Source organism: Mustela lutreola, chromosome 3 (assembly GCF_030435805.1).
Source record: "Mustela lutreola isolate mMusLut2 chromosome 3, mMusLut2.pri, whole genome shotgun sequence".
In the NCBI taxonomy this organism is placed as follows: Eukaryota; Metazoa; Chordata; class Mammalia; order Carnivora; family Mustelidae; genus Mustela; species Mustela lutreola.
The window spans coordinates 154,774,799-154,789,396 of NC_081292.1; the positions used below are offsets into that span (position 1 = coordinate 154,774,799).

The 14,598-nt window shown below is 35.9% G+C and overlaps 1 protein-coding gene across 2 annotated transcripts in view; it reads left to right on the top strand.

The window, feature by feature from the left end:
- The window catches only part of BAZ2B (bromodomain adjacent to zinc finger domain 2B), a 317,972-nt gene that overhangs the window by 58,960 nt on the left and 244,414 nt on the right, over nucleotides 1–14,598 (top strand). The window lies entirely within an intron of this gene.

The following is a 14,598-nucleotide window of genomic DNA, read 5'->3' on the forward strand; positions in this document are numbered from 1 at the left end:
TCTATATAGGGAAATTAAATACAAAGGAATAGCAAAAAATGATGCAAGAATGACTATACATATTAATAAGTTAAATATGGTTTACTTCTTCTTAAATTAACTTTTCACTCATTTGTTCATTTTTCCAAAATAAATGTATGTATTTTTTTCCCCAACAAAAAATTTCTCAATTCTCTAACACCAAGTGAGTCTCCAGCAATTTAATTCAATTTTGACACTATTCAGAGTTAGTACAGATTACACAGGTTAAGGCTCACTCCTACAAGACTGCCTCCATTTCCAGTGCCAGCTGCAGATGAGGTCCCCAGGCTACCTACACTTCTGCCTGGTCACCTGCAAATCATGGATTTCTGTGACCCCATCCCTCAGGACTCAATAGTACTCAAAAAATAGTACTCAAAAAAATGTACCTACTTATAGTTTATAATAAAGCATATAGATGAATATGAAGAAGAAGTATCTAAAGTGATATCCAGAAGGATCATGAGCATAGGATCTTCTTTATAGAGTCAGTGTATATGACCCTCCTAGCATGTGGATCTGTTCACTAACTTGGAGGATCTCTAAATCCTATCATTTAAGGGTTTTTATGAAGATTACATGGGTATGATTGGTTAAAACATTGTCCCATTGTTGACTAAACTCAATCTCAAGCCCCTTGCCTGTCTTATGAGGTGGTGGAGCTGAAAGTTCAGCCCTCTAATTGAGTGTTGGTTTTTCTGGTGACCAGCCCTCATTCAGAAGCTATCTACTTTTCCATCCCCATGAATCAACTCCCCCGATATAGAGGTAGTAAATTTATTTTTAGCTTTTAAAAGATTTTATTTATTTCAGAGAGAGAGAGTATGAACAAGTTGGGAAAAGGGTGAGAGGGAGAGAGAGGATCTTAAGCAGATTCTGTGCTCAGCATGGAGCCTGAAGTGGGGCTTGATCTCATGACCCTGAGACCATGACTTGAATTGAAATCAAGAGTCAGAGGCCCAGTTCACTGAGCCACTTGGGTGCCCCAGAGGTAGTAAATTTAAATTCCAGAACTTCTGAGGTACCGGTGGCTCAGTTGGTTGAGCATTTTACTCTTGGTTTTGGCTCAGGTCATGACCTCAGGTTGTGGGATTTAGCCCTATGTCTGGACTCTGTGCTGGACACGGAGTGTGCTTGGTATTTTCTCCTCCCTCTCCTCCTGCCCCTCTTCCTACTCGTTCTCTCTTTCTCTTCCCCTCCCAAATAAAATAAATAAAATCTTTAGATCCGAGAACTTTTTGAAGCTCTGTGTCAAGAACCAGGGATAGGGGTGAATGGGTGGCTCAGTTGTTAAGTGTCTGCCTTTGGCTCAGTTCATGATCCCAGAGTCCTGGGATCAAGCCTCACATCGGGCTCCCTGCTCAGCCGGAAGCCTGCTTCTCCCTCTCCTACTCCCCCTGCTTGTATTCCCTCTTTCGTCCTCTCTCTGTGTCAAATGAATAAAATCTGAAAAAAAAAAAGGATATTATTTTTAATAATATTTTTTATTATTAATATGTCGCACTTTTTATTATATGACAAACATCTGCTATATGTTAGATATAACCATTGCTTTTATGAAACTTGGTGTCTAGTAATGGAAACAAATTAATAAAACGAAGAGCCTAACACTATGAAATAAGTTAATCAGTGAAAGAGATATGCACAGCATCTGATGAGATATTACGATCAGCACACTTATCCAGGCTGTGAGGGATGTTAAAAGTTGACATTGCGGTTGGAGGGCAGATGGCAGAGTTTAGAAAAGGGTTTCTGGTAGAAGTTGCTCTTCTCTACACAAAAGGAGAGAAGACAGAGAGAGAGAGAGAGGGTAAAAAGTGTCCTGGAGCTAGAAATGACAGGAAAAGGTCATTTAAAGTGGGATCACTTTCCCTCCAGGGTGATAAATTGGAGAACTTTCAAAATGAGTATTAATCTACTTTCTTTTCTCTTGCCCTCATCTCTACAGTGAAATCACATTTAAAATATTGAGATGAAATTGTCCATATTCTAAAGTGAAATTGATTTCTAAGTAAGGACAATTTAAGTTTTAAAGTTTAAACCAAAGATCAGAATCTTTATTCTCCATATTCTGCTATTGTGCATCACAGGAAGTTGAAGCACGGATAAAATACACAACTTAGTTTAACAGATGTGTATTGAAAACCTACTATGTATCAGACACTGCACAAGGCTTACTGTGTTATCATGGAACATTTTTATTTTTTTCAAGATTTTTTTTTTTTAAGTAATTTTTACACCCAACATGGGGCTCAAACTGACAACCCACAGACTGGATCACATGCTCTTTTGACTGAGCCTGCCAGGAATCCCTATTATGGAACACTGTTTTCTTTTTTAAGATTTTAATTTATCTGTTTGAGAGAGAGAGAGACAGAGCAGGGGGAGGGACAGAGAGAGAGGGACAAACCAGACCCCACAACCCAAAGACCATGACCTGAGTAGAAATCAAGAGTCCAACACTCGACTGCCTGAGCCACCCAGTCGCCCTTCATGGCACATTTTTGGATCTTAATGTACTGACCTAGTTTCTTTGGCTTAAGGTAGAAAACAAACAAACAAAAAATTATCTCCCAGATGAATTAATAGCTGAAAATGTTGAAATTTTATTTTATATACATTTTGAAATACTATAACAATAATTAGAAAAGTGAAATCATTTTTAAAATATTCAGTCAAAATATACATATATATTATATATACATTTTATAAGATTTTATTTATTCGGAGAGAGAGTAGGTGCATGTGTATGCGTACAAGCATAGGGGGTGGTGCAGGGAGAATGGAGGGAGAAGAGGCAGACTTCCTGTTGAACAGAGCACTTGATGCAGGGCTCAATCCCAGGATCCTGGGATCATGACCTGAGGTGAAGGCAGATGCTTAACCAACTGAATGAGTCACTCTCATGCCCCCCACTATATATATTTTTTTATCATGAAAAATTTTAGGTATCTTTTTATATATTTTTGTTTTAATAAATACTAAATCTACCAACTTCAAAAAAGAAGCAAAAATTTGCATCTTTTTATACTATTTCTGCCTAATATTCGAAAACTTGCTGATCAAGTGAATAATTACTGAAGTTCAGCATTAAATCTGTTTTTGTGTAATGAAACTTCTTTGCCTATTTTGTTTAGGTATATGGTAAGAAAAGGAAGAACACAGTCTGCACATTTTGCTGTATGTTGATTATTCTTTGGGTTGCTGCAAAAACAATCATCGTTTCATCCTGAATAGCTCACTTCATAATTTTTTTAGACACTAAAAGCAGCAGCTATTCTCTTTGAAATATTCTAACTTTTATGCTTGTTTAATTCATTAGCAATTTGAGAATAAGAATCATTTTTTAAATTTAAATATCCATTATCTTGAGAACAGGCTGTGTGGCATTAATATGTAATGCTGTATATCACTGATAATATCACAAATATAGATAGAAATTATAAATCAAGACATAATTTTTGATGGACTAGATGGTAATAGTTAATTGTTGCTTGATAAATGCTGCCTGTGCATCACTAGGTAGAACAAGACATCATGCCAATTAATGTTAGGAGATAGACCATGGAAATCCTGATATAGGGAAAAGAATAGTAAATGGTATCATGAAATTCATTTACTATGGCAGTAGTGAATAAAAATTGTATCTAATAAAATTTAGATATTCAAGTGATTAAATTTGTTAACAACTCTTCATGATCTTATCCTTTTCTCCCAGCAAATTCAGTATTATCTTTGTTTTAAATTCTGTCTCTTAAGAATCACATTCTTCAGAAACACACAAGTGTTCTTTTCACCATCTTTTTTACCTCAAATTTAAGTTGCTGATTGTGTCTGGTTAACTAGCTAGATGATCAGTATCTTGTATTCCCAGAACTTTAAAGGAAATTGCCTCTTCAGATCAGAGTAATCCAGGCACCGGCATATCTTTGGCCACTGTTGAAAGAGTCAAACTAGCATTGCCTTTAAAGCTCCATATGAGAGTTAAAAAACATTTTTTTAAAAAGCTTTTCAGTCTAAAAAAAAAGCTTTTCAGTCTGCATGAAGAACTAAGTGAGCGTGCAAATATTATGCTTTACTTCCTCAAGCTGTATTCGATTTCTTAGTTTCTTTTGAAATGCTTCATGCTGTTTTAATATGCACCTTTTCCCCTGATTATTTGACAATTGCCAGTTTTTGCTGAAATATTAAAACAATATGCTTCTTTATGGATACCAACTGTTCATTAACTAGGCAACACATTTGACAGTGAGGAGGAAGAAAATTCACAGGCAGTGCAAGGATTTGTGTTTATATTAGTTAGCATTATATGATAGATCCATATAATATGGAGATGTGTTTTCTGCCTTAGTTTTGATATTCTATCATTTGCACAAATTATAATTTATTTTATTTTGTCACTGCTAATCTGAGAACTGGTACTAGATAAAAATGTTTAATAATTCACTGTGAACAAAGTTTTACAACAAAATGACAAATAGCCCAATTAAAGAAGGGACAAAGGATTTGAACATTTCTCCAAGGAAGATATACAAATGACAATAAGGACATGAGAAAGTGCTCAACATCATTAGCCACTAGGAAATGCAAATCAAAACCATGATGAGATAATACTTCATATCCATTAGGATGACTGTAAAAAAAAGGAAAATAACAAGTGTTGGCAGAGATGCGAAAACTTGGGAATCTCATATACTGCTTGTGGGAATGTAAAATGTTGCAGCCATTTTAGAAAACAGTCTGACAGTTACTCAATAAGTTATATGTAGAATTACCGTATGACCGCATATTCCTGTCCTTAGGTATATATTTAAGAGAACTGAAACATTACATCAACACAAAAATTTGTACATGAACATTTATAGTGTTATTCATAATAGCCAAAAGGTGGAAATAACCTAGATGTCTATTAACCAATGGATGGATAAATAAAATGTGCATACAATTGAATATTATTTATCTGTAAGAGAATGAGGTTCTGATATACGCTGTGGTATTGATGAGCCTTGAAAACAGTATGCTCAGTGAAAGAAGCCACATAGAAAAGATCACATATTATGATTCCACTTAAGTGAATGTGTCCAGAATAGGCAAATTCATGGAGACAGGAAATAGATTAGGGATTGCCAAGGGCTGGAAGGGAGAGTCTGGAGGAGAATGGGCAATGACTGCTTAATTGGTATGGTGTTTCTCTTTGGGATGATGACAAATGTTCTGGAATTAAAGAGTTTCTCAATATTGTGACTATACTAAAACCACTGAATTGTACACTTTAAAATGGTTTTATGTTATGAATATTTTATCTCAATCAAAAATTCATTGTGATTTCTAACATTATATTTTGGGGAGGAATACATGAAATAGGTAGAGTACTGCTTTGGATATTCCACATCTTTTCCTTGAAGTAAAGTTATGTGTGACATACTTGAATCCTGTTTAGCTGCTGAAATGTTCTTAAGCACTATGCCATTGGCCAGTCTCCGAGGAATGTTAAAGAAATTGTTGTTTAAAACTGATTACGTTGTTTTTTGCTGGAATCTTTTTGACAACTCAGTAGAATGAATTTCCTCAGATCTCAGCTTTCTTCCTTCGGAAAAATGATTTAACTTTATGAGTACTGTGAATAATATAAATCAACAAAACCTGCATATGCCAATCACTTCTTTGCATTGATTATCAGGAACCTCAGAGCCCTCTATCTTTGGTTGCCCCCATTACAAAGGGTACAGGGCCTTATGGCATGCATTTTGAAACTAACCTTATTCTTGGCCTAATGCTATTTTTCTCACTCTCAATTTCTAATTTTAATTTGTATATTATGTACCCAAGTGTATTACCTCATGTCTTATTTTTGAACAAGACTGAGTATAACAATACTCAAGGAATTGGGGCATCTGGGTGACACAGTCTCTTGAGCACCAGACTCTTGGTTTTGGCTCAGGTCGTGATCTCTGAGTTGCAAGATGGAGCCCTGCGCCAGGGCACCATGGGGTCTGTTTCGGACACTCTCTTGCCCTCCCCACTGCGTGCATGTGCAAGCATGCACATACTCTCTCTCTCTCTCAAAAAAATAAATAAATCTAAAAAAATTCACAAGGAATAAAGAGTCTTGGAAAAAAGCTTAAAATGCAAATGTGTTTCAGTAACATATCTAAATTAATTTACACTAATATGTAATTATTCACCTGTCTTTATAGCCTACAGATTTTTTTATAACTATTTAATTCTTTTAAAGTTATTATTTAAATTCCAGCTAGTTAACATACAGTGTTATATTAGTTTCAGGTGTATGATACAGTGATTCAACATTCTGTACAACACCCGGTGTTTATCATAACAAGTGCACTCCTTAATCCCCATCACCTGTTATAACTATCTAATACTTAACTTTTTTAAGGAGTCTAGGGAACATTGCAGAAAGTAATTAATAAGCAGAGAGAAGGGAGCTCTGGAAATGTTGAAGATTTGTGTGATCAATTGAATGTGAATTGCTTTCTGTTTTGAGTAGAGTGATGAGTTACTGAAGAGATGGTGCTGGAAATCCAAAAGTGGAAATGGGTCAATACAGAGGAGAGAAAGGGGAAAGTACAATGGAGATGTTTTTAAAAATTGCTGGCTTTACTCTTTATCTAATGTTGATCCTATTTAAGCCCCAGTGTGCTTAATCAAATAAAAGCTGTGTATGGCATTATTTTTACACTGTGCGGCTGCATGTATATAGCTTAGAAGGACATTGCTGTCACATCATAAAATACATAAACATTGCTTTGCATAATCTTTTTAACATAACAGCCTCTATTATAAAATAATATTGTTTCCAAGGGATTTTTAACTTAATTCTGTATATAATATTTTCCCCCTATGATTTTCAATATAGTTTCCATATAACCCTTAAATTAATTACATGTCTTATATTTATTATCTTTGCATTTCTAGCTGTAAGGACAGATTTATGCATTTATTAAATGGTTAGTAATCATTGATTTTGCTTCTGTAATTTTCCCCATCATCATTCTTTTTTTCCTCTAGATCATCTCATCAGCATATATACATGCTGTACTCTTCTCTCATTTTAATACAAAAATATTTCAAGACCCCATATCCCCTTTTAACTACCGTACCATTTCTGTACAGTCCTTTATAACAAAACTCCTCCAAAGAGTTGTCCATATATGCCATTGCTATGTCCTCATGGCACTTTCTCTGCTTTACTGATCCTATTCATGCCTTTGTCTTCACCATTCCACTGAGAACTGTCTTGTCGTGGGCACCAGTGAATTTACCTCACTAAATCCAATGGTCATTTCTTAGCCCTCAGGTTAAGTGTTGTCCAGAGGCATTTGTCATAGTTGGTCATGTCATCTCTCCTGAAGCTTTTTACTTGGGTACTTAACTTTGCCAAAGCCAAATTCTTGATTTCTTAATACTATCACTACCACTACCACCAAAGCTGTTCCTCCATCCCAGTGTTTGGCAGCACTGTTCACCCAACTGATCTGACCCAAACTTTGGAGTCATTCTGGACTCTAATGCTTTTTCTCTTAGTCCATCAGCAAGCAAATATCCAGCCACTTCTACCATCAACATGGCTATCATGATAGTCCCCTCATTTCCACCTGAATTACTACAGTTCTCTAAACAGTCTCTCTGTTGTTTAATCTCTTCCTCTCCTATTCCCAAGACTGTTCTGTATACAGCAATTAGGGTGTTTGTTTTTTGTTTTTTAATCAGATCACATCACTACTTTAGTGAAAGCATCCCAGATGTCTTTCAGCACACCTGGAATAGTATTCAGACTATTACTGCTGCTTTCCAGCTTCTCCATGATCTGTGCCTAGTTCTGCTACTACTGACTTCTGACTTACTGTGCACCAGCACTGTGCCTTCTTGTCATTTTTTGAAAACACCGAAGCCATTCCATCTCAGGACCCTGGTACTTGCTGTTCTCTCTACATGAAGCATTTGTTCTCACTGATCTCTGATCTCTGGGCAGTAATCTTCTCAGAGAGGCCTTTCTTGCCATCACTCCCATCTCCTTACCCTTCATTGTAGTATCAGTCACTATGAGAAAGGATATAATTTTTGTACTTTTTTGTTGTTTTATAGGTCTCCACAATTTCTGCATAGGTTCTGTGAAGACAGAGACTTTTTATTTTTCGCTGCCATATTTCTATGTCTAGCACAGTGCCTGCCATATAGAATACTCTTGATAGTTGCTGAATGAATGAACAAATGAATCACTTGATTTGATTAATTTTTTTTTAAGATTCCATTTATTTATTTGACACAGAGAGAGAGATCACAAGTAGGCAGAAAGACAGGCAGAGAGAGGGGGAAAGCAGGCTCCCTGCCGAGCAGAGAGCACAATGCGGGGCTCGATCCCAGGACCCTGAGATGATGACAGGAGCCAAAGGCAGAGGCTTAGCCCACTGAGCCACCCAGGTGCCCCGATTTGATTAGTGTATTAGTGAAGGAAAACTTAAGATTGATTTGTGATTTATATAAGTTTTAATTTGTTAATTTTTTTATTATTGTGGTAAAATATAAACATTAAATTTAACATTTTAACCACTTTTGAGTATACAGTTCTGTGGTATTAAAAATACATTTACATGTTGTGTAACCAACTTCAGAACTTTTTCATCTTCCAAAATTGAAACTCGGTACCCATTAAATAATAAATTCCCATTCTCTCCTTCTCTAGCCCCTGGAAAATCATCATTGTTTTATGAATTTGACTATTCATGTAACTCTCATATAAGTACCTCGCATCACAACCTGTTAAGGATCATATTGTGTTTGTCCTATTGTACTGGCTGTCTTGGTCCTGTTTGGACTACTGTAACAAAATACCACAGATCTGGTGGCTTTTAAAGAGTAGAAGTTTATTTCTCACAGTTTCAGAGGCTGGAAAGTCCAAGATAAGGTGTGGACAGATTTGGTGTATGTTTAGGCCCTACTTTCTGATTCACATATGGCTGACTTTTTGCTATAACTTCACATGGTGGAAAGGACAAGAAAGTTCTCTGGGGTCTCTTGTTTTATAATGGCACTAAATCCATTCAGGAGGGTTCTGCTCTCATGATCCAATCACCCCCCAAATCCCCACCTTCAGGTATCATCACACTGCGAATTTCAGCACTGGAATTATGGGCAGCGGGACAGACACAACCATTCAGTCTGTAGTACCTGTGTATTTCATTTAGTGTAGTGTCTTTAAGATTCATCCAGATCGTTGCTGTTAAATGTTTGTAAGTTGCATTTTTTTCACTAAGTATGAAGCAATTAATTATATCGATGCCTTACACCTCTCTTTCATCTGTGTACCACTAAAATTTTATGAGCATAATTAACTAAACTTCTTAACCTCCGTGTAAAGTAGATAATTATGGTATGGCAAACTGAGGTTCTAAGAGATTGCCCAAGGTATATAATGAATATATGCCAAAGTTCTGAATGAGGACCAGGGTTATGCAACTTATTATTGTAAGTGTTAGACCAGATTTCTTGTTTATGATTAAATCATGCAAGGGCTCTAAGGAAAAATACCAGTAATAATTATAAAGTCCCTTAATATTCATTGAATATTAATTGTAAAGTTCTTTTAATAGAAGAAAAGAAAATATATATTATCTGAAACCTAGTTTTGTTTTGTTTTTAGTGATGGCAAGTTTAGCTATTGGAACTAATTTTTTTTTTAACCTTTATCTTGTTACATTGCTTAACTGCCTCATGAGTCTTCATAGCCATAGTGTGAATTGGATATTTGAAGGTTTGGACTGGAATAGTTTCATTTCAGTCTCTTCGCTATGGGACATGAAGCCCTTAAAACTATGAGCTTATGTCTTTGTCTTAATTGTTGGCTTGTTCAAGTGAGGATTTTTTTGTTGTTTTTTTTAAGGCAATCTTGTAAGTGGCAAATTATTGGTGGGACTAAGATGGACTCTGATTTTGATAAAAATTTAATTTCCCCATAATTATATTCAGATAATGTGTTTAACTTAGTTAATAGTAATTCCTGAAGGTTTTACCTCTTTGTGTAAAGAGGTAAAATTTGAGTTGAATTCCCTAAAAGAATTTAGAAAAATAAAAGTATAGCCAAAGCAGCATATAATTTTTCTCAAATGAAGCTTTTCATTATGTTACTTCCCCCAAATGATTAGTTCATTTTTAGATATTGTGTATATATTAACCTCAAGAATGTTTCAACACTGGTTAGCACTTTCTTCCTCTACTGGATGACCATTTATGGCTTTAAAGCAGAAACTTAGGAACCAGTGAGTAAAAATTTTGAGAAGTGCTAATTAGTGTTGAAAGAATAGGATAGTAAAGTTGGGGAAAGCATGCAGCTTATATATATTTAAAATTTTTAAAGATGCCCCACCAAGTCCAATAGCCAGTTGTGCCTTATTTGCATGGTTTTTATTATCAGCAAAATTTCAAAGTTACCGTTTGACTTCTAGCTACACTTCATGCAATAAAACTGATGTTAGTTGTTTAAAAATTTTGTGAGTTAACCTTTGGGAATTATAAATTTTCTTTTTTTTTTTTTTTTTAAAAGATTTTTATTTATTTATTTAAGAGAGAGACAGTGAGAGAGAGCATGAGCGAGGAGAAGGTCAGAGGGAGAAGCAGACTCTCCATGGAGCTGGGAGCCTGATGTGGGACTCGATCCCGGAACTTCAGGATCATGACCTGAGCCGAAGGCAGTCGTCCAACCAACTGAGCCACCCAGGCGTCCCGGGAATTATAAATTTTCTAGAGAAGTTTCAATCATACATAACAATAAAGACAAACATTTAAATGAGGAATATGATTTGTCTTGAGGAGAAGATTTTTTTTTTTTACAGTAAGAATACTGAAATTTTTGATACATTTTAGTAATTTATGGAAATGTAGTTCGTTTTATATGAAATTTAAAATCATTGATCGTAGAAGTGCTTTCTAAATGATCTTTGTTTATAGTTGGTCTTACTGAAGTAGTAGCATGGACAGTGAGTTGTTTAGTTGAAGAGAGTAGTAAGAAGCTTGGAGGGGGTGACAAAAAGTTAGAATCCTAGTAATTCATTTCTTAAGTCTTTAAAGAGATTATACATGCTTTTATTGTTTTTCCTTTTGGTTTTGTGTAGCACTTAAGGAAGCTCTCCTAAGGGAAATCTCACTTTGCTCTAGGTTACAATATAACAAAGTTAGAGGTTCTATTTAATTTTAAATTTTTTATTATTTTTGTAAGATTTATTTATTTGGGAGAATGAGAGAGAGCAAGAAGGAAGAGGGGCAGAGAGAGAGAAAACAAATCTAAAGCTGACTCCAGGCTGAGCATGGAGCCTGACCTGGGGCTCAATCCCAGGACCCTGGGATCATGACCTGAGCTGAAATCAAGAGTTGGATACTTAAACAACTGAGCTACCCAGGCACCCCAAGTTAGACATTTTAAAATGAGAAACTGTTACTTTTTCCTAGACTTCTGTCAGTAGGCTATAGAGTCATCACTTTCTAACTGAGTTTCTCTAGTGTAAATAGTGGGCTTCTAATTATTTCTAATAGGAGATACTGAATTAATCAATAGCAGGTTTTGAATTAGAGGCCTACTTACCCTACCAGAAAGCCTGATGAGATCTTCAAAGCCAAATAGTGGCAACTTATGAAATTTAGGCATTGATGAGCTTGTTGTTGTTGGTTTTTATTTTTTATTTTTTGGATAAAAAATTATAAACAGTCAAAATAAAGATTGATGGCTTTGAATTGGTGAATCTGTAGAACTCTTTGTTTCTTTCATTTCTGTAACTTGTATGAACACCTTCATTGAGTCAGTTGTCAATTTTAAAGGTAGGAGGTAAGAGGTTCCATCCTTTTTATTAATTTCAGCATCTGTTAGCATGATTTAATGTGCAGTTGCTGGAATAATTGGAATTACTACCTTCACGTTCTCTGTGAACATTAAGGGAAGAAGCACATCATATTTTACTACACACCCTGCTTAGACACAGTTGAAAATGAGGACAGGAGGCATTCAGTGAGTATGATGCACCAAAAATACTGCTTGAAATTGGAGCCCATATGAATTAACACTGCCTGTTTTCCTTTTCTTTTGTACCTTGGATATCTTCCCCCATGAAATCAGAAAAACAACGTTTAGCCTAGATACCAGTGTTTGTACAGGTTGGGAAATGATTTCTCTGCTTTATTTGCATGTAAAGGAAGTATCAAAATTGATCGGTGCCTATCCAACTTGAGAAAACTGCTTAGCAAAGCTTATATTAATTGTGTATACTGTCTTCTATTTCTATACCCACTTTAGACTGAAATAGCAGGGTTTTTTCATATATACCATATTAGGTGCTTAGTTAGAACTTCTGTCTTGCTATTAAAGCTTGCACGTCTTTTTTTCTTAAAATATAATAAGAAAGGGAAAACAGTTGATAGCAAGAGGCTCGTAAGGATCAGGACTATCGAAGTTGTTATTAAAATAAATTTCTTCTTTTTTCCCTATCTTCTATTGATGTTTTAGTCATAATGGTACATGTTCTATCCAGCCTCACAAAGTAAAGCAAATTGAAACTTTTATATTTTTAAAGATTTATTTATTTATTTGAGAGAGAGACATAGTGTGCTTGAGTGGAGGGAGGTACAGAGGGAGAGATTCTTCAAGCTGACTTCTGCTGAGCTTGGAGCCTGATGCAGGGCTCTGTCTCATGACCCAGGAGCTGAAACCCAGAGTCCAACACTCAACCGGCTGGGTCACTCAGGTGCCCCCTGAAACTTTTATTTATTTATTTATTTTTGCTTATTTGTTTTTTAAAGATTTTATTTATTTATTTGACAGAGAGAGATACAGCGAGAGGGAACACAAGCAGGGGGAGCGGGAGAGGGAGAAGCAGGCTCCCTGCTGAGCAGGGAAACTGATGTGGGGCTCGATCCCAGGACCCTGGGATCATGACCAGGCGCCCCCAACTGGAACTTTTAAATAGCAGACAATGTAAATGCAATCAGTCTCAAAAGGTTTAGATCTCAGTTCTCTAAAACCCACAACTATTTCCATATAAACCCTGTGATACCTTAAGCATGGTAAAGTAAATCTCTTTCTCCCAGCAAACATTAACTTAAAAGTTATTCAAAGATAAAATAATTCCTTTCCAAATTTGGAACAATTTTTCTGAAATGAACATAACCTCTTCAACACAGTTAAGGTGTGGTTTTTTTTGTTTTTGTTTTTGTTTTTCACTTCTAAAAATTAGAGAAAAACATTTTCAAATTTTTAGGAGTATCATTTACAGTTCAATCCTGGTATGGTATCAGAATTGCCTAGTTTTTCTAATATGGTATCCACTATCTACCAGTGGCTATTTAAATCTAAATTAAAATAACTAAAATTAATTAACATTTAAAAGTCAGTTGCTTAGTCACAGAAACAAGATTACAAGTGCTCAAAGCAGCATTTGGCTGTGGGCTAGGTATTGAACAGGTGAGACTGAACATTCCCATTATTGCCAAAAGTTCCATTGCATGGCACTGAATAGGGCATTCCATTGGTGGTAGATCACAATTTTAGCACTTTCCCCAGTAGTTTCCTAATATTTACAGGTATTTTCTACTTCCCTCCTATAAAAAAGAAATATTGCTTATCAGACTCAGTGATTTTTTTTCTATCAAATAATTTCTCTAATTAAAAATATTAATGGTCAGGATTTGAAATAACTAGGTGAGGATAGAAGCATGTTTAAAGTTTTAAAAAGTCTTTATTAAATCTTAAAAATGTATGCCAAAATATCTTTCTTTTTTTCTTTTTTTAATAAAAGACCTTATTGGGGCGCCTGGGTGGCTCAGTGAGTTAAAGCCTCTGCCTTCAGCTCAGGTCATGATCCCAGGGTCCTGGGATCAAGCCCCGCATCGGGCTCTCCGCTCAGCAGGGAGCCTGCTTCCCTTCCTCTCTCTGCCTGCCTCTCTGCCTTCTTGTGATCTCTGTCTCTCAAATAAATAAATAAAATCTTTAAAAAAAAAAAAAAAAAGACTTTATTGAGAGAGAGCGTGCACAAGCAGGAGGAGCAGCAGGCAGAGGAAGAAATAGGCTCCCTGCTGAGCAAGGAGCCAAATCTGGGACTCGATTCCCCGATCCTGGAATCATGACCTGAGTGGAAGGCAGGTGCTTAACTGACTGAGTCACCGAGGGATCCCTAGTTGTGAATCTTTAACGAGAGACTGATAGAATGTTTGCAGTCTAAGACTGCCAATACCGAAACAGCCTAAAGTTGTGTATGATTTGTGAGGTTTTCTTTCTTTCTTTCTTTCTTTCTTTCTTTCTTTCTTTCTTTCTTTCTTTTTCTTTCTTTCTTTCTTTCTTTCTTTCTTTCTTTCTTTTTCTTTCTTTCTTTCTTTCTTTCTTTCTTTCTTTCTTTCTTTCTTTCTTTAGATTTATCTATTTATTTGAGAGAGAAGGAGAGAGCTAGCGCAAGCACGTGTTTGTGTGGAGTGAGGGGTGGGAGGGGCAAAGGGTGAATCAGAAACTTCCACAGACTCTGCAGTCCTGTCACATGGCTCTGTCCCACCATTCTGAGTCCACAACCTGAGCTGAAACCA